General features: G+C 37.4%; 1 protein-coding gene across 2 annotated transcripts in view; it reads left to right on the forward strand.

Annotated features, from left to right (window-relative positions):
* Window positions 1–901: 901 nt before the first annotated feature.
* The window catches only part of P2RY13 (purinergic receptor P2Y13), a 252,408-nt gene continuing 232,897 nt past the window's right edge, over window positions 902–20,412 (forward strand). For both annotated transcript variants that reach the window (XM_044070546.1, XM_044070550.1), the window contains exon 1: window positions 902–1,054. The gene's annotated coding sequence lies outside the window, so the exon portion shown is untranslated. The remainder of the gene's footprint in view (window positions 1,055–20,412) is intronic.

A 20,412-nucleotide genomic window follows, 5' to 3' on the forward strand; every position in this document is an offset into this window, starting at 1 on the left:
TTACCCTCCAATATGAACAGGAATGGTACATGTAAGATGTACATGTTGAGAGTAAGAATCCCTTATGTGATATCTGCCTATCTGTCTATCTAATTTAATACACAGATGGAGTATGACCAAGGAGCAAGGGGCTGTTTAATGAAGCTTTTTTTCACAAATGAAGGACAGAGCTGCTTGCAGAGGTAGATGATTAAGAACAGTGGTATAATTAAAACTACTATAGGAAAAATACATTTAAATAGCTGCACACAAATAAAGTCAGTTGAACTGGAATGAAAACCAGTCGGGCAGATAAGAACAGCACAAAAATGATGTCAACTGTTCCTTATCAGCCTTCGGTATTCTCTGTCAGAGTGTGACAACCTCAGGATGCCATGAGTTTTAAGATTGATTGTGATGTCATAAATAATAATTTTATTCTACTGGGAGTAACACGTTTGGGGTATGCAGTATTTTGCACATATACTACAGCAGTGAATATCTCTTTACCAACAAAACAAAAAGACAAGTCACTCAACTAAAAAATTAAGCAAAGAAACCCTTAAAATGTAAATGCATTTCTATTGGCTGCATTATAACAAATGCTTTCTTACTAAGGCTGTCTCTAAGATGTTCTGGGTGTCCTGTTATTCCATAGGTTGTTTAACATTCCTGAGCATCTTTGACATACATTACAAAGCAAAAAAAAAAAAAAAAACGTTACTCGTTTTAGAATTGTGTTCTCTTCTCTTGCAAATCTGAGGTGAGTGCTTTGCATTCTTCCTTTTATTTTTTTAAATCTGTTATGTTTCAAAATAATACAGCATTGAACTCTAAATATGCAAAGGCCTAATAACCACTTCCTCTTAGACTGTATATGTGACCTCCTCACAGCTTGAATCAGCAGTCAGTAGAGCTTGTGCATTACAGTCATTGCTGGTGGGTCTGAAGAGGACAAGCTGCTATTAATGAAACTGCTTAACAATCCCAGCAACAAAATCCTATACCTTCCTTTTCTGAGACAGGAGAACACGTTCTGAGTTGGTACAACTAACTAAAAGAATAATAAACTAAGGTATGTATACTGTACTGTTTTTCAAAAGTTTTTTTTTTTTATCTTCAGTATTTCACATTGTAATCATTACTAGTGTTCACACATCTGTCCTCTCTATTGGCCTTTTACAATGGGCACATTTATTTTCTAGTTGGAATAAGTTCAGTCTCATTCTGGAACTTCAGAATCTGCTAAAAGCCCTTTTTATAAGAGGCAAAATAATCAGAGAAGTGGTATGAACACTTATTGTGGTGAACTACTCAAACAGTAATCATGATGGAATATTATGGCACTTTTCATTAATTAGTAACAGAACTACAAAATGAAGTGGTCCTTATTTCATATATGGATTACTTAAACAATTCATTTACATCAATAGGCATTTAAACAAATGCCACTGTTGTTGGAGCAGAACAATAAAATCACAGATTGCAAGGTATACCTTTCTATGGCTTCAAATAATTTATTTTGAAGAACACTAACTTTTTAAAAATGCAATACTTTTACTAAGACCACAAACATTGTTTGTTAGTTAGTCACATGCTACTGAAAGCATGGAGTCAAAAACAAAAAGGAAAACATTTAGTAATTTAAAAAATATAACTCACAATGCGCAGAAAGGCTTCCACTCAGAGCTAAAGACTGGAGAAATTGAAAATCACTATGCAAAAGAGTATAGACAAATTGTTGATAAAGTAACTATGCAAAATTAAATGTTTTCAACTTCAGTGATAATAACAGCAAGGGTTATTATATTGGTATAGTACAAGATGTTAGCCAAGTGCTGAAGCATGTTTGCTATTCCAGTTATCTGCTTTTGGTAGTAAACCAAAACGATTCGATCCTTCCAAATGTGTGCATTAATATTCTACATGCACGAGTAATAGACATTTTATGCACGCTTTTATGTTTCAGAAATGCATTGTATATTCGCATTAATAGAAGCTGTTTTAAATGCACAGATGTATTGAAAGCTATTCAGCCAGACTTATTCTAGTGCAGGTTTTGTTGTTCATGTATCACATGCCATTATGCATTAAGAAGTGATACGCTTGTATAATAGCTGCCTAATAAATAACAAAATTATGAGTCATACTATTAATCGCCAAGGCAATATCTTCACGTTATGCTGATCACATTTCAAAATGTATGTGTAAACTGATTTTCATGCATTTTTCACAGGACAATTACTAGGAAACTATAAGAACAATTAATGTGACAAGCTGCACTATTTGATGAAATAGCTTTCTACAGTCAGTCAGATAACATCCGTGCAGTATCACAAACAGTGTTGCGCAGTGTCTCAGAAATTTGTACACACTGATTTTTGGGTAACTGTACCACTTGTTTCATGCGTAGCAGCATACTGTGGAAGTAAAACAACTGGTTTTACTAGGTGCTGAAATGCTATTTGTCAGATAAGTACTCCTGACAGCACATTATCCATTTACAAATAAGACACAGGGGTATATAATAATAACATACTCAACATTTTATAAAAGTAAAACAGGATCAGCAGAGTACAGCAGTTATTTTAAAATATACATAAACAAGTAAACTACTGCTTTATATGAGCAGGAAGGAGAATGTATCGAGACAGCTTCCTTGCAAGCTATACATTTTGTGAAGATACCATGCAGCCTAACTAGTAGTAGTCACATAACTAGTAAAAGATAACCACAAATAGGACATAACCAGCAGCAGGAGTTGGCTGAAGCAGTAGCATTAAGCATGTATCAAGAATATTTATGCAGTTAAAATTGTAACACAAAAGGAAAATTAAATGTAAGCATCACTTTCTTGAAGTAATATATTCTTTCCTGATAATTAAATATGCTACATGTTCTGCAAGTGTGCATACGTACACAATGCGGTAGTAAAAGATTTACAACTCTAGTTCACTGAGATGGAATAAAATCATGAGTATCTCCAAAAATGCAACATTTCAACAACTCTTGTTGGACAATGCCTACCTTCTCCACAAGGGAGTTTGTATCTTGCACTCCCTCAGTTAATATGATAAATTCAAAGTTGGTGTACTTTTGGGCAAAATGTAGTCCCCCATCTAAATTGTGACTTTTTCTGTCTGAACTCACAATGAACTTTTATACATCATTCACATTAATATTCAAAAATTATATATTAAAACTTGACTACACTGTCTATGTAAAAAGGATCCACAGAAAGCAAGAATACTCTTACCAGTCCTTGGTTTTACACAAGTGTTTATTGCATGTGCGTGTGTGTGTGTGTGTGTGTGTGTGTGTGTGTGTGTGTGTGTGTGTGTGTGTGTGTGTGTGTGTGTGTGTGTGTGTGTGCGCGTGTGTGCGTGCGTGCGTGTGTGTGTGTGTGTGTGTGTGTGTGTGTGTGTGTGTGTGTGTGTGACTGTATGCACATTGTGGGATTTAGCAAGGAGTACAATGTACTATGAGATAATATGCTTTTGATGGTGGTATAGTAGAGGATTTTGCAACAAAGTCAGTCTGAATTTTCACTATTATTCAAGTCTGCAAATTATGTTGTCATAACTTGGAAATGTGTTATGGATTTTGTATGTTGGAGAGGAAGACTATATTCTAACTTAATATTCATTTGTTGCTGGATAGTTACAGGAATTTATACAAAATAAAGTCATAGTGTGATTTGTTACTGCTATATATCTTAAGAAGGTGCATTAATACAGCTCACATGTACATATGGTAATAGTCATAGCTCACTTGTATAGGTTCATAGGTTCATAGGTATTACTAGGCTATCAGCCCAAAGGCCTAAGTAAGCCTAACCAACAAGGTTCCCTGGCTTATACCACCCAAGAAAGTTATTTTCTTGTGCCCCTGTCAAGCAGAGCCACAGAAGTGATCCCCGGGGTGTATTTCCTATTTCCCATCCACTTATCAAGATTTTTCTTGAAGAATGCTAATGAGGAACTTTGCTTGACATAGATGGGTAGCTTGTTCCAGAGTATGGGAAGTCTCTGGGAAAGGAATCTATCCTTCCAGCATGTCCTGTTTATTGTGATGTCAAAGTTTAGGTCCCTAGAGCATGTAGGTCAGAGGGATTAGGATTTCTTTAGGTGTAACATGTCCAACAGCTCTGAGTTTGACATAGCTTTATATGTTAGGCAGAGATCACCTCGGAGTAGGAGATATGCTATGGAGTAAAGCTAGAGTTTTTTGAGATGGTCACTGTAGAGCATCTGTTTGAGGATAGCAATCCTCTTTGTGAGGTACTTCTGTGGCCTTTCCAGCTGCTGCAGATGTCTTGTGAGGTACATTCCAAAAGGGGCGTTGTACTCTATAATGGGTCTAATGAGTGCTGAATAGAGGGGGAACAATGACCTCTTTTTTCCTAGATGAGAACCCTTTTGTGATGAGGTGTGCCATGTAGAAGGATTTCCTGACTACTGTGGCAATGTGATTATCAAAGGAGTGACTACTGTCCACCTGGGTCCCCAGGTCTCTTATCACACATTTGGTGTTAAGAAGACTGCTACCTATGTGGTAGTTTATGGGTAGAGAGTTTTTATCAAAGGGGATGACAATGCACTTTTTGGCATTGAGCTTGAGGCCATGGCTCTGTCACCAGGCATCTGTCTCAATGAGGACTTTTTGTAGGATGTCCACATCATTTGGGGACTCAACTATGGCTCCTAGTTTGCAATCATCTGCAAACTTCATTAGCCAAAGGTGTTCTGTGTTAGCCTGTACTTCAGAGAAGTAGATACCAAACAGGAGAGGTCCCAGGACTGAACCATGTGGGACTCCACTTGTCACTGGTTTGAAGTTAGATTTGGAGTCTGCAACTTTTACAGTGTGGAGTCTGTCAGTGAGCCAATTGGCAACCCATCTTGTGACATAGGGATTTATACCTAGTTTAGTGAGTTTAACTATAATTCCAGAATGGGGGATGGTGTCGAAAGCCTTGGCGAGGTCAAGCTAGGTTGTGTGAACCACCTTACCCTCATTTACAGCTTTGGTGACTGCCTCAAAGAAGTCAATCAGGTTCCGAACGCATGGTCTGCCTTTCACAAACCCGAACTGGGTTGGATCTAGAATCTGGAGGTTACCAATGTCTTTGTTTATAAGTTCCATGATGATACATTCCACGGCCTTACAGACAAGGCTCAACAGGCTAATAGGGTGATAGTTCCCGGGATCAGTGGTGGCTCCCCCTTTGTGGAGGGGATAACTGTTGCTGTGCACCATTCAGTGGGCACAAAGCCTGATGGGAGACTATGATTGAATATGGTGCTTAGGTGTGGAGCCAGTTCATTCTGAAGTTCATGTAAAACGCAGCCTGGGATGTTGTTCGGTCCCATGGATGCTGTGTTTTTGGCTTCAGAGTGTGCAGCTTTTACCTGTGTAGTTTTGATTACAGGGATTCTGCAATCTTCCTCTATAGATATGGGCCCTTTAGGGGGTGAGAGGGGGGTAAAGTTAGCACTGAACCTATCTGCCAGTACGTTGGCAATATCAGTTGGTTCTGTAATTTTCATGCCATTGTGCTGTAACTCAGAGCAGATCTTGGTGTTGCCATTGAGATTCTTGACATAGCTATAGAATGCTTTGTGGTTGTCTCTAGAATAAGTGGGAATTTTGTTTTCATAGATAGCTTTGGAGGATCTTATAAGGGATCTCAGCTTCTTACTGAGGCTGACCAGGGAACTCCTCTACTCATGGGATTTTACTCTCTTTTGCAACAGTTTCTTCCTTCTGTTGTAGAATTTGTTTATATCAGGGGACCACCAGATTGGCTTCCTTTTTTGGAGGATAGTGTCTTGGTTCTGTTTGGGATAGCATGATCCATGCACTCATGTAAGTGCTTAGTGAGAGCATCTGTGTAGGATTCAGCAGTCATAAATGCATTGTCCATCTGCATGGGTGTCATGAAGTTCATCACTTCTGTCTTAAGAAGCATGAAGTTGGTTTTGGAGAAATTTTTTTACCGTGATTTCCTTAATGGAGGGGGGGGGGAATGTGGATATCTAGGGCGATTAGCTTATGGTCGGATCTGACCAACAAGGAGTTGACGTTGGGTGTGGAGCACCGGTCACTCATGTTGGTAATGAGTAGGTCTAGGATACTGTTTCCCATGGTGGGGGCATGGATAAGTTGATCCAGGGCACTGGAATTTATGAATTACAGAAAGCGTTGAGCAAAGGAGTTGGTACATGAGTAGTTTTCCCAATTAATGGTGAGGTAGTTGAAATTGCCCATTATTAGGGTGTTTGGTTGAACCCTAATATTTTCCAGTATACCAAGAAAAGAGGAGTGGGAATCCTAGTGCATGGTGGGGGATCTGTAGCAAGCTACAATTTGGATTGCAGTTTTGCCCAGAGGTAGTTGCACTTGGATAACCTCATATGCATTATGCTGAGCAACTAGCCTGGAGGTGTGGATATCCTTAATGAATGAATGGACACACCTCTGCCTTTGGTGCTCCAGTCCAGGTTAGGTGGTCAAAAAGTGTGGTATGAGTTATAGCCTGGTAATGCAGTGGTGCTCTCTGGAGTCTTGAACCAGATCTCAGTCACTGCACAGATATCGATGTTCTCCATTTTAAGGTGTGCCTCGAGGGAGATTTAGACTTCTAGCATTAAGTAGCATTACCCTCAGTTTTTGCTAGCCTGTTCCTGTTACGGTGATGAATTTGTCATTTGAACCTTGCCTAAAAAAGGCGCTATAGGGCAAGCAAGAGCCCTATCCAGTATCCGCAATCCCAGTGGTGAATTCATCCAGCTCACACATATATAGAGTACATTCACACAGCTCACATGTATGTGTGATACAAGCATATAGTTCATGTGTATATGTGGTACATTCACACAGCTCATATACATATATGTAGTACATTCGCACATGTATACATGATATATTCATAGCTAACGTGCATGAAGTACATTCATATAGCTCACATATCCATGTGGTACATTCACATGTATATATGTAACACTCCTACAGGTAATATATGTAATGTATACATATATATATATATATATATATATAAATATATATATATATATATATAGATAGATAGATACAGATATCGCTAACACATATTCCCTGTGTGAATATATATATGGTTCCACTTCATATCATCAAATTATCACTTCATCGGATTTCAAATCATCGAGACCAAATAGTCGAAAACTCAAATCGCCGAAAACTCATAACATCGAATCTCAAATCATTGAAAACTATAAAGCAGCTAGAAATAACATCCCACAGAGTTTATACTACGTTTATGCAGGGGGCAAGCCACCCTACACCCCCCCATGTGGGGGGCTCTGCCCACCACACCCCCCGTAAATTAAATATACCAACTCCAAGGTAGCACTACAGTGGTGGAAATAGGTAATTTCCTACTCCACTGTAGTGCGACCTCGGAGTTGGTATATTTAATTTACGGGGGGGTGGGGGGGCGGAGCCCCCCTGCATAAATGTAGTAAACGGTGTCTGGGATGTTATTTCTAGCTGCTGTATAGTTTTCAATGATTTGAGATTCGATGTTATGAGTTTTCAACAATTTGAGTTTTCAACGATTTGGTCTCGATGATTTGAAATTCAATGAAATGATAATTCGATGACATGAGGTGGAACCGTGTGTGTGTGTGTGTGCATATAGATATATATATATATATATATATATATATATATATATATATATATATATATATACATATATATATATATATATATATATATATATATATCTATATATATATATATATATATATATATATACACGTGTGTGTGTGTGTGTGTGTGTGTGTGAAACATTTAGATAGCTCACATGCATATGCACTAAGTGGGACATCTGAGCTTAGAAGACATGTGTTGCATATAGAATGTCTGTTCTAAGCTGGGGTACAGTTATATATACAAAGAAAATATTATAATTTTAGAAAAAATAAATATAATCCAATCAAGGAAGATGTTCTTAGCATTATATTGGAAAATGTGAAGATTAAAGAAAAACTTAATTGTCTAACAAACTAGGAATTTCATCAGACCCTGATCTGATGAAGTTCCTAGTTTGTTTCATGGACAAAAGTGCTAACCTTTTACTGCTGTATAGATAAAGTGGATTTATCACTTCTTCTTTTTGGAGTCCTTTGGCCTGCATCTGCTTTTCTGTGGATTATTAACCCTTAGTTGCCACATCATTTCCTTAAACTCAAGGAATAGGTCATTTGCCCCCCCCCCCCATTATATTCAAGATGTTCAAGTATTGTAAATTTAAAGTAATGCTCTGGAAATTTAATAATGTGGTTAGCAAGGGCATTATTGACATTCCCCTTCCCAATGTCACACATATGCTGATATATCCACAATCTGAAGGAGTTTTTTGTTTTACCAATGTAGAATCTATTGCAGATTTGACATAATGAAATATAGACTACATTTTTGGTACCACAGTTGTTTCTGTGTATTGATTTCACTATACCATACCCAGGAATGTTAACTCTGTCCCCTTCTAGGATAAATTTACACTGCAAACAATTTCCGCATTTCCTGGTGTGCCCACTAATGTGAGATTCTACCCTCACCTTGTTCCTTTCTAGCATATTCTTAAGACTAGTGTCTTTTTTGTATACTACTAATGGTTTAGTACCTACTACATTTCCTAGCTGTCCATCATGTTGTAGGATAAACCATTTCTTGAAAAGGACATCCCTAAATAGGGAATACTGTGGGGTATATGTCAGGATCATAGCTTTCGTATACACACCATGGTTGCTGTCACTACCATCCATGACTGCACCTTTTGTACACATCCATTGCCAAGACCCAACAATGGATAAAAGTATCCTGATATTCTTTTTTGAGTGACTTCTTCCAGTATAGGTTTCACAAATCCCTGCCGGTTTCCCCTTTTTTCCAACATACCTAACAATTTGTCTATTTCATCATAAAATGTATCTAAATCACTAACCATTCTTGCAAGCCTTACACCCTGACCCTTAACAAGGGAGATTTTTTGATGCAGGAGGTGGCCACTATTAAAATGGAGCAGAGTGTTAGAGTACATTGGCTTCCTATAAATAGTAGATGTATACTTTTTAAAATCTTTTTCTTAATCTGGATGTCTAGGTAACTAATACTCTCTGTGTTCATCTCCATAGTAAATCTTAAGAAGGAGGTGCTGGTATTCAAATAAGAAAAACATTCATACAGTTGACCTTCACTGCCTCCACATAGGATAAGTATATCATCCATGTATAGTATATCATCCAGGTAGCTACCATAAAATATACACCTACTATGGCCATCAAAGGGGAAAACCTTGGTCAACTCCCATTGGGCCAAAACAATGTTTGCAACGACGGGGGCACAAACTGCCCCCATGGCAACCCCTGTCGTTTGCCTAAACAATTGCTCTTCAAACAGAATGTAATTGTTTCAATGACCAGCTCTATTAATGTTCTAAGTGTAAGTATTCTAGAATGTGTAAATTGTGAATTCTTCCACAGATAGTCATAGAACAAGTCTAGTTCCTCAGAGTGCTGTATGACATTGATGAGGTTCTGCACGTCTACTGTAACCAGAATCATACCATCCCTGTACATATCCTGGTTTAATTTTTTAAGATAGTCCCAGGAGTCCTTGATAATATGTGGGAACCCACTGAGACTGTTCTTTAAACAAAAATCCAAAAACTTGGCAATGGTCAGGGTCTTAGAGGCCTTAGCATCCAAAATAGGCCTTATGGGAGGGTTGGTGGCATCTTTGTGGATCTTGGGGATGCCAAATATGGTTGGAATTCTTGGATTTTCCTGTACTTAATTGTGGTTATTCAAATGTGGAAGAGATTTTATGCAAAGAGGTAGAATTAACAGCCAACAATAAGATCCAGAAAGGCAAAAGGTTTCCATTTTGGTGACGGGCTTCATTGTTAAAGCTGTATAAGGCAAAAAAGAAAGTGTTTATTCTATAGAAGAAATACCCATGAAGACTGAATAAACCAAAATTGAACAATACTAAAATTTAAAAGAAGGAAAGAAAGAATAAAACACAAGAAAAAATTAAGAGAAAGTACTAATAATAAAAATATAAAGTATATAAATTGATTTAAGAAAGTTAAAAGTGCAATTTCATTTTTAGAATTGAAGGACAATAGTATAACAGATTTACACGGTATTGCAACTTAATTTAACAATCATTTTGCAATCAAAAATAATGGTAACATAAATAGGGCTGAATTATTACATGCATGTGATCATGACTGCCCAAAAAATTTGGAATATGTAATTAAATCTTTTAAGAAAGTGTTAAAAAGTACAATGGAGCCAGATAATATTCCACCTATTATGATAATAATTTTAATTAAATTTTAATTAAGATAATTATTATGATAATTTAGAGAAAGAATTAATTCCCATACTATCAGTTATGCTTAATTATTTGTTAGGTAAGTGCATTGTTCCACAATCAAGGAAGTGGTTTATTATTACAGCAATCAATACATAAATAGGGCAGTTGTAAGGATCTAAATAATTACAACTTACACAGCTTGACAGAAAAAAGATGAATTTGCTTGACATCTATCAGCATGGATTTACCAAGTGAAAATCAACTCAAACTAATCTTATTGAATTTTGTGACTTAGTAACTCATGCAATAGTCATGGCTTTAGACACCTTAGTCATGTTCTTAGATTTAACTAAGGCATTTGATGTAGTACCTCAGTCCAGAATATATGACAAACCTGAAAATAGCAATTCCGCATTTTACATGTTATAAGTCTTTTCCTAAATGAGAGTCTAGTTTTTTCCCCATTACAATCATTTTCTTCCATGTTAAACAGTGTCTATCATCCATTTAGTAACTATTTAGTTACAGCATGGCTTACCTGGGAAGTGGTTCTTCTGTGTTGTACCTGGCTGATTTTTTTTTGGCACTCCTGCCTCTTCCAGCTGGGTAAACCTGCTCCGTTCATCATCACTGTGCTCGGGTTTACTCTGCTCCCCTACCCCCATTCCCACCCACCTCCACATCAACTACATTTATAGTTATTATCACCCCTCCTACCTTTTCATCCTCCAATCATTCACTTCCCCTCCACACTCCTCCCCCTTATCTCATCCCTACACTCCACACCCTTCCTCAAGTCCACCTCCACCCCTCACCACCGCCCTTCCTCTAAACCCAGTAATCCCAATTATACCTTTGCCTTTCAACTCACTGTACGCTAAAACTACACCTCCCCCATCCTCACCCCCTCTCCTTTATTCTCTCACCCTTTAGCTAATACAATACATACAGTTATCCCTCTAATATTCAACATCTTTACCATCTATACCATCCCCCTCCACATACACACACACACACACACACACACACACACACACACACACACACACACACACACACACACACACACTACACAGTTACTCAGCCATATGCTCCTCTGTCTAAAGTACAGATCCAATACTACTAAAGAAATTCATCCCCCTTCCCCCCACACTACAACCTTCCACACAAACATAACGTCAAATACTGTTTTTACCTAAAAAGGAAGCCCATACCCTCCTATTTCCCATTTCTCAGTAAACTAGTCCTTTGTGGAGACATACATCCAAACCCTGGCCCTTCTCCTTCCCCTAACTCCACAAAATCCCTATACTTTACCACAATTAATATCCAGAGCATTAGAAACAAAATTCCCCAACTGCACACATGGTTAAATCAACATACTCCAGACTTTACCGTTATCACTGATGCCTGGCTAAAACCATACATCAAGGACTCTGAATTTCTTCCGCAAAACTACTCTTGCCTAAAAACTGATAGACTACATAAAAAGGTGGTGGCATAGCCTTACTATTCCCAAGCTTCTTTACAGTAATCCCATATTCCAAACCAATTCCCCACTTTTCCACTGCAGAACTACTTGTCACACTTCTAAAACTTAATGATAGCAAAAACCTTTGCATCATAGTCATATACATCCCCCCAGATAATAATACTCCTATTCTTGAGGACATTCTTACCTGGACTAACAATATAAAGAATGAAACTATCATTCAAGGTGACATCAATATTACCTGGCTAGATAATTCCAAAAGCAACCCCTCTACTGATATTAACCTTCATATCTATACTCAGCTAAACTCCAACATCACTAAGCCCACCATTAAGGAAAACAAAGGCTCAGGTTTGGATTTGATCTTGGTTTCTAACCCAGGAAAAAAAATAGCTGCTCAGGAACTCTCCTAAATAGTATCAGTGACAACTCTCCTGCATTCATTACACGTAAGTCCACCTCTATTCCAAATTTACACCTATATACGCACACTAGAGATCTATCCCAGTTTTCCCCAAACACCTTCAATGACATCCTACAGAATACTAACTGGAGCCCACTAAAGTTTCTCCCACTCAACAAAGCTGTAGAATTCTTCAATTCTACAGGTCTTAGGATCCTAAATAGCCTTGCCCCACCCAGATTAAAAAGGATCAAGGCAAAACATGTTGCCTGGCTTACAAAGACCACAAAGCAAGTTTTGTCTGGTAGGGGCAAAGCCTGGAAGCCTTGCAAAAAAACAAATCACTATCTAGCCTCACTCTGTATAAACAACTCCACATTCAAGCTACGTGCCTAGTTAATAAAAATAAAAAGGAATATTTCCAGACTATCCAAGACCAACATAGGCTAAACCCCAAAAACTTCTGGGGAGCAGACAGCTCCCTTCTCCATCCTGGAATTAAAAACAGCCCATGTCCTAACCCTGAAAAAAACACCTTCAGAGATAGCCTCCCTCTTTAACACATACTCCATCGACACCATAAAAAAACTTACTATGACCTTCTCGCCTATAACTACCAACCCACCAGATGCTACTCCTGTACATTCCTCTTCTAATCTTCCACCTACTTTCACACTAACACCCATACCCACCTGTGCCATCAAAAAAATTCTTCATAAACTTAAACCCTGTACCAATGCTCCTGACAACTTACCTGCAACATACTTACAACTTTCAGCCTTCTCCATTGCACATCCAGTTAGTATCCTTCTCAACAGGTCTATTCAGGAATCCTACATGGCTAATATCTTGAGAAAAGCACATATCCTTCCACTTCATAAAGGTGGCAATAACCCTGACATCTCTAATTTCCATCTCATTGCCATACTCTACCCAATCTCCAAAATACTGGAGAAATGTATCCATGCCCAACCCCTCACCCACTTGACCCAACACCAAATCCTCTCCCTTACTCAACACACTTTTTGACCTGGACATAGTATTAACACTGCCCTCATTTCCTTCCTAGACACAGTGACAGAGCTTGAGATGCTGGGTCCTTAGTCTCAGCACTCTTCCTGGACTTATTAAAAGCTTTTAACACTATTTTCCACACCCTCCTGCTTACTAAACTATCTGTTCTCGAACTCTCTCCTCCTACTCTACAATGGTTTACTAATTATCTTAATGACAGGCAGAAATCTACAAAATGGCAACACTCTTCCTCACCTTTCATAACTAGAAACACAGGTGTCCCTCAAGGTTCAATTCTGGGATCCATCCTATTTAGTATATTCGTCAACAAATTTCATTCCTCTCTCTCCCACAGTTTTGTTATCCAGTATGCAGATGACTCCACTATGATCTGCACTGCTAAATATGCCCCTACACTACAGCACCTCACCAAAGAATCATTTAGGTCCACTGAAACCTGGATGGCCCAGAATCACCTCGGTCTTAACCCCAATATAACAAAGCTTTTAGCATTTACCCCCACAAAATCCAGCCCTGTTGACAAGTCACTATTCTCCATTCAGTCCCAAAACAACACAATCATTGAATTCGTCCCCAGCTCCAAATTGCTAGGCATCATCATTGATGACAAATTAACCTTCGACCTTCATATCTATAACAACATTAAAAAAAAACATCAAAAACTAGGTGCCCTGTACAGGCAAAACAATATTCTTAGCCTCTCCACAAAAAAGGCTCTAGCCTGATACTTCTTGCTTCCAACACTTCTTTATGGTGCGCCCATCTTCACAAATCTACAGTCCTCCTTAAAAACAAAACTAGACTCCTACTACAACAAAATCACCAAATTTGCTACAAATGCTAAATTTTCTACCCATCGCTGTTGCTCTCTGCAACAACTAAATTGGCTAGAATCCCCTCACCTTTCTACAATTAACTACAGCCCATAAGTTCATCCACAACCTCCATACAGACCATGTACCAGCCTAACTGACAACTGAGGTCCGAAAACAAAATGCTGCTATCCGTTGAGAAACCTAAACTGACAGCTGGGCAAATGTTATATTCATGCACTATCTCTAAAGCATGGAATAATCTCCTCCTTTCACTCAGGACTTCCAACAATCCTGCCAACTTTAAAAAATCCCTCCAACAACTTCTCTCTTCACTTTGGTTATGCTCCTGCATCCCAACACACAACCCCAACTCTTGACTACCTCTCCCCTGTGTTACTCCTCTCTATCATTTATTTTCTCTTCTATCTGCCTACTCACTTATTCCCTGTCACCTTAGACTGTCTTTATCCTGCTTAGCCCTTCAAATCTCCCACTATTTCTTACACTGCACTCAACTCCCTATGGCATTTAATCCAGCAAATAATTCACATCAAATGCTACTTGTATCCACTGTACAATCCTTGCAGTTTTATTTTTATTCATCATGTGATAAGTGAATATATTGCCATTTACTGCTATTACTTTTTTCACAATTATAACGTGTTCTATATTAGTCTCTTTCAGTGTATTAGTACTATGTGAGGTTTTTCTCCTATGTGATTTAATACAATTTTCATACTTAATTTTGTGAACTTTTCTAAATTGTATTAATTCATTTATTTATTTATTTTATTTTACATTTGTTGACCGGGCTGGTCTAGCTGGATATATTTCCATTTTCAGTAGAGGCCCAGGGAGAAAAGCTCCACACAGTAAAAACATGAAATACAAACAATGAAGGAATCATAATTGTTACATAGTACATAAACATAGTAAAAATAAAGTATGCATCTTTTTTTTTTTTTTTTTTTTTATCTTTAAAAAAAAAAAACATCAAAAACTAGGTGCCCTGCACAGGCGAAACAATATTCTTAGCCTCTCTTAGTAATTACATCTTTTGATGTAATTTTGTGGAGGTTTTCTCAGTGGCCCTCCATTGAACATGGGCTCATTTGTGGCCCAGTGGAATTTCCCGGGTAATAAATGCAATAAATAAATAAATAAATAAAATAAATAGTTAAGAATAATTATAACCCTTATATAAAAAAATGGATTTTAAATTGGTTAACAGGAAGATCACAGTCAGTAGTTATTTATCATTGTTGTTCTAATTCACTTCCAGTTCTAAAAAGTGTACAGCAAGTTCCTGTGTTGAGACGAGTGCTGTTGAATATCATATTTTCTACATTTCAAAAGAAAATAATAAGTTGGTATAATAAATACATAGGTGACTGAAAGCTGGGTATGGTATTAAGTGATAGTAAGGACTATGAATCTATCTATAGTTATTTCACTGATATAAATAATTGGGCACTGAGTTTTGATATAAATTTTAGCATAAACAAAACTAATGCCATATATTTTGGAAGACACTTAAAAGAGAGCCATTATTTTTACAGGATACAGAATAAGTGGAAGCTGATAAATACAATGATCTGGGTGTTTTGATCTCCCTGACGTTTTCATTTTTAAAATATGTGGATTCAGTTGTTTCTAAAGCTTTAAAGCAGTTAGGCATATTACTGAGGAGTATTATAGAAAGAGAAGGCCATTATTTAAGTCATTAATATAGCAATAACCCACACCTGGGTGTGGGTAATGCTGAATTTACCCATGGTTGGTGTGGTTTGGTCATGAGGGTGAAGCCCAGGTGGCCAAACAAAGACAACCGTGGGTAAATCCAGCATTACCCACACCCAGAAGTGGGTTATTGCTATTATACAATGACATTATTTATGAAAAAAAATAATTACTTTTCTTAAATAATGGCATTGTATAATGCCTCCTTGCTGCCCTTCCGCAGCTGTCTGGTATTCTGCTGCAGTTCTGATGTACTGCGCATGCGTATGTTTACGCAGTACATCAGAGCTGTGGATGGAAGCAACGGAGAAAGCAAGATCTCTGTTGCTTTTTACAAACTGTCTCGCTATGTTAAAGGAGTTTAACATAAGCGGGACAGCTTTAAAAAAAGCAACTGAGATAGGAAGATCTCTGTTACTTTTTTTAAAGCTGTCTCGCTAGTGAGACTGTGTGTAAAAAGCAATGGAGATCTTGCGTTCTCCTTTGCTGTAAAAAAAAGAGTTATACTAATGGAAAAAGTCCGGGCGACCGGACCTTTTTCCATTACTATAACTCTGATTTACAATGTGCACGCTGACCAATCAGCGTGCATGTTTTGGAATATTAATGGGGGGTCATTGTACAATATAAACTTTTTATTAGAACAATACCAAAATGCAATAATGTATTTATTACTTATAGTATAGAACAATTAAATAGATTGAAATCAGTAAAGAGAAGGTTTATAAAAAGTATTTTGTCATTATCATTTATAAGTTACTCAGAAAGATGTAAAGTATTGGGTTTGCTTAATATTTATTATTACTATTTTAGATGTAAATTGATGCTGGCATATAATGCCATACCTAATTGTATGTCACTACTGTCTTCAATTAATCTATATGAAAATGAAGTCAATAGCATACCATTATGTATTGACTTCAATTAATGTATATCAAAATGATAACTTCAAAACTTATAAACATGTAAGTTGTTAACTTAACATTGCAAGATATAAATCAAGAATAAGGGGAACATTAGTGATACAAAGAATATCTTCTTCTGAATAGGAATTGCCCACTTGTATAATAGAGGCAAAAAGGTACTTAAACTTCCACGTTTTGTCTGCTTCAAACTAGGTATCTACCCAGAAAGAACACAGCTGAAATCATGTCTATAGATTGTTTTTCCCTACCAGATTCTAATAACTCCTAACAATTTGGCTATTTAGACACTTACCCTGCAATCTTTAGCCTGGGGGAGTTCTATGAACTCAGGTCTATAGATTGTTGTTTGCAGCATTTGCTGCTCAATTTCTCCTGAGTGTGATTTTCTACAAGAGCTAACTAGATTTTCTACAAGACCTAACTACTTTACATTACCTGTCACAAAAACACCAAATCTTCCAACGAAGCAAAAAACAATGAAATAAAAGTAAGAAAGTCCCAACACAAATGTGGTTTCACTGATTTAATGGCACAAAACACAAAGATCCCAACGACTGAGTGCTTTCACCATAAGAATGGCTTCATCAGTGTAATGTTGGTTAGTACAAACAACATTTAAATACTCCATCCTCTAACTGATGACCAATCCACATTGAATGACATCATCGCAAAAATTGAAAAAAAAGAACAGTTGATTATACATGAAATATAAAAACATAATTGAACCAAGATACAAGATAGAAATGCACTTGTATAATATGCTTAAAGATATAAAATGTGGGGATGCTGATAAACGTTGTTAAATATATAAAAAAATTAATTTTATTTAATCACATTTGCTTTAGCCTTAAGTGTAGGAAGAATAGCAATACTGTCATTGAGACCAGGTGGATACATGGTATTTAGCCTAAGTTGCCACATGGTCTCCAAATTTTCCACCTTTAGTTTCAAATCACCTCCAGTTTCACTACTTTTCACCTTGTCAATGACAAAGAAAATAAACTTTTTAAAATTAGTACAACATGTACTATGTCTATAGAGTGCATTGTGAGCATCTTTATTTCTGATGGCCCTAACATGTTCAGTAATCCTTTCCTTAAGCCTTCGTACAGTTTTGCCCACATAAAAGCTGGTGCCACTGATACAGGTGGCAACATATACTAACATGTTAGTGTTATAGCTGCACCTTCCTGGGCAGCTCAAAGAATGGCTGTAACCAGGTATGGACACATACGGGCCATCAATGATGCACTTATGTACCTACAGGTCCCACATTTGTACATTCTAGATATAAAAGACTTACAAACTAGAATTCTCCATAATGTCCTTAACATTTCTCCCTCGACTGTAAACTATCCTAGGTCTTGGGCCAATAATTTCCTTACTTGCATCCTTAATACCAAATTGCCATGCATAGGTATAGGCTGAAAGAATATCTTGGGAGAGGTGATTATATCTAAGGACCATTGTAGATGAACCATCAGACTGTTGTTGGGGTGGTTTTACTGGTAACCCAGCACGAAGTATAGGTTGGTAAAGTGTATCTCTCTTCTTTAAAACCTCATGTTTGACCATCAAAATTAATTTTAAGGCATATCCTCCATCTAAAAACATCCATACAAGTTGAAACAACTCACATTTAAAAGTATCAGAGTTGCTCACCAATCTCGACAGTCTGACCATCTGCCCCTTGATGATTCCCTTCTTCTGGTGATAAGGGTGACAACTACTAAAATGGAGCATGGAATTTGAAAAAGTTTCCTTCCTATGGATACCACTTTCAAGATTCCCCACATCAAAATTCAAATGGGTATCTAAATAATTTATGTCACATGCATGCCAAAAGTTGGTGAACATGAAAAAAGTAGTGGTGTTATTTAAAAATTCAAGGAACACATTGGCCTACTATTCATTCCCTTTCCATAGAATCAGAATATCATCCAAGAATCTGTTATATAACAGGATCTTGGACATCAATCGAGAAGTGAAGATATAATTTACTTCCCAGTATAGAAGTACCAAGTTGGCAAACACGGGAGCACACTTGGCTCGCATGGCCACTCCTGCAATTTGTTGGTAAATGTCCCCTTCGAAGAGCAAAAAATTATTCTTAAGGACCAATTCCAGTAGATCAACCAGCAAGTTAATCCTATTCTTATTGCAAGTTTTGCTGTTGACTAAGCTTTCTCTAAAGAAATCAAGGCCCTCCTCTTGGGTATGGTGGCAAATAAATTTATCACATCTATGGTAAAAAAACATGTAGGGCTCAGATAAATCAACACCCCTAAGTATTTCTAAGCAATGCCATGAGTCCCTTAAAATATGTTCAGATTCCCCCAAAACTATTTTGGTAAAGGCATCCACAAAAACTGCCAATGGCTCAGTTTTAAACCCCTTAGTAGCCAAAATGGGTCTAAAAGGGGGGTTAGAAATAGACTTGTGTGTCTTCGGTATGCTAAAAATTACCTGAATAACAGGATGTGGAACCAACAGATACTTGTGTTCTTCCTCATCTAACATACCCTGAAATTGTGCATCTAACAAAAATAAATCAGTTTTCGAATAGGCCCTGTTAACCTCATTGATACTGGCCCACATATAAGTAGACTGGTCGTTTAAAATTTCAGACATCCTGAAGTCATAGTCATACTGTGACATAATGACCATGCCCCCACCTTTGTCAGGTTTCATCAAACGTGATTGTTGGCTAAACTAAATAGTATCTTTCTCTCCTCAGTGGCCAAGTTGTCTTGAACCATTTTGTTTTTCTTAGAATTCAAAATCCTTCTCATTTCGGCTTCACAGAGCCTCTCAAAAACTAATAGGTCTACATTTGGAGGTGCTATGAATAAGCTACTTCTGTGCAATGAAACTTTGTTCTTGCTTAAAGAATTACCATTAAAAAATAATTTTAAATTAAGCTGTCTAGTGTACAATTTCAAATTGATCAACACATCAGCAATATTCAAGGAAAACTCAGGAAGAAAAGTTGTACCCTTGTTCAATAAGCTATGATGAACATTGTTAATAGTCATTGCAGTGTAATTATAGATAGAAAAGTCATCTTTCTCAAATATATCACAGTGTGAGGGTTGCACAGGTACATCACAATCAACAAAGGACTCACAGTCACCCAGTACTTCATCCGAGTATAAACTCCCACGGTCACATGATACACTTAATTGGGCCCTTGGCCCCTATTGTTTTTGTAGTGGTAACTCTTGTTGTAATAGTTCCCATTGTTGTGTAACCTGCTGTTGCTGTATTGACCCCCCCCCCCCTTCCCTCTGTTCCTCAACCTCTCGGATCTTCTCGGCCTGTCGTTCTCCTCCAAAAAATGCTTGTTGTTTAATTCAAGACACCTCAATATTGTCAATGGACCCGGTTTGAATTGGACCCACAGAGAAACACACACCCCTCTTAGGGTCCTTTGCACCAATAGGGTATGCATAATAATTTTGATAGTCATTCATGTCCCCTAATCAATTTTTTCCATTTAGTGTTCATACTGTATTTCACAAAGTTATCAGCATCCTTTAAAATCTGATTGTATTTGTTAAGATATTCGCTAAACAACAAATCTGTGACAATGTTCTGATGTATAGCATTCAGTTCACCCTCCAGGACTGCCAACCTGGAAGTGTTGTGCTTTAT

Source organism: Protopterus annectens, chromosome 4.part1 (assembly GCF_019279795.1).
Source record: "Protopterus annectens isolate FY-2018-M chromosome 4.part1, PAN1.0, whole genome shotgun sequence".
Classification (NCBI taxonomy): domain Eukaryota; kingdom Metazoa; phylum Chordata; order Ceratodontiformes; family Protopteridae; genus Protopterus; species Protopterus annectens.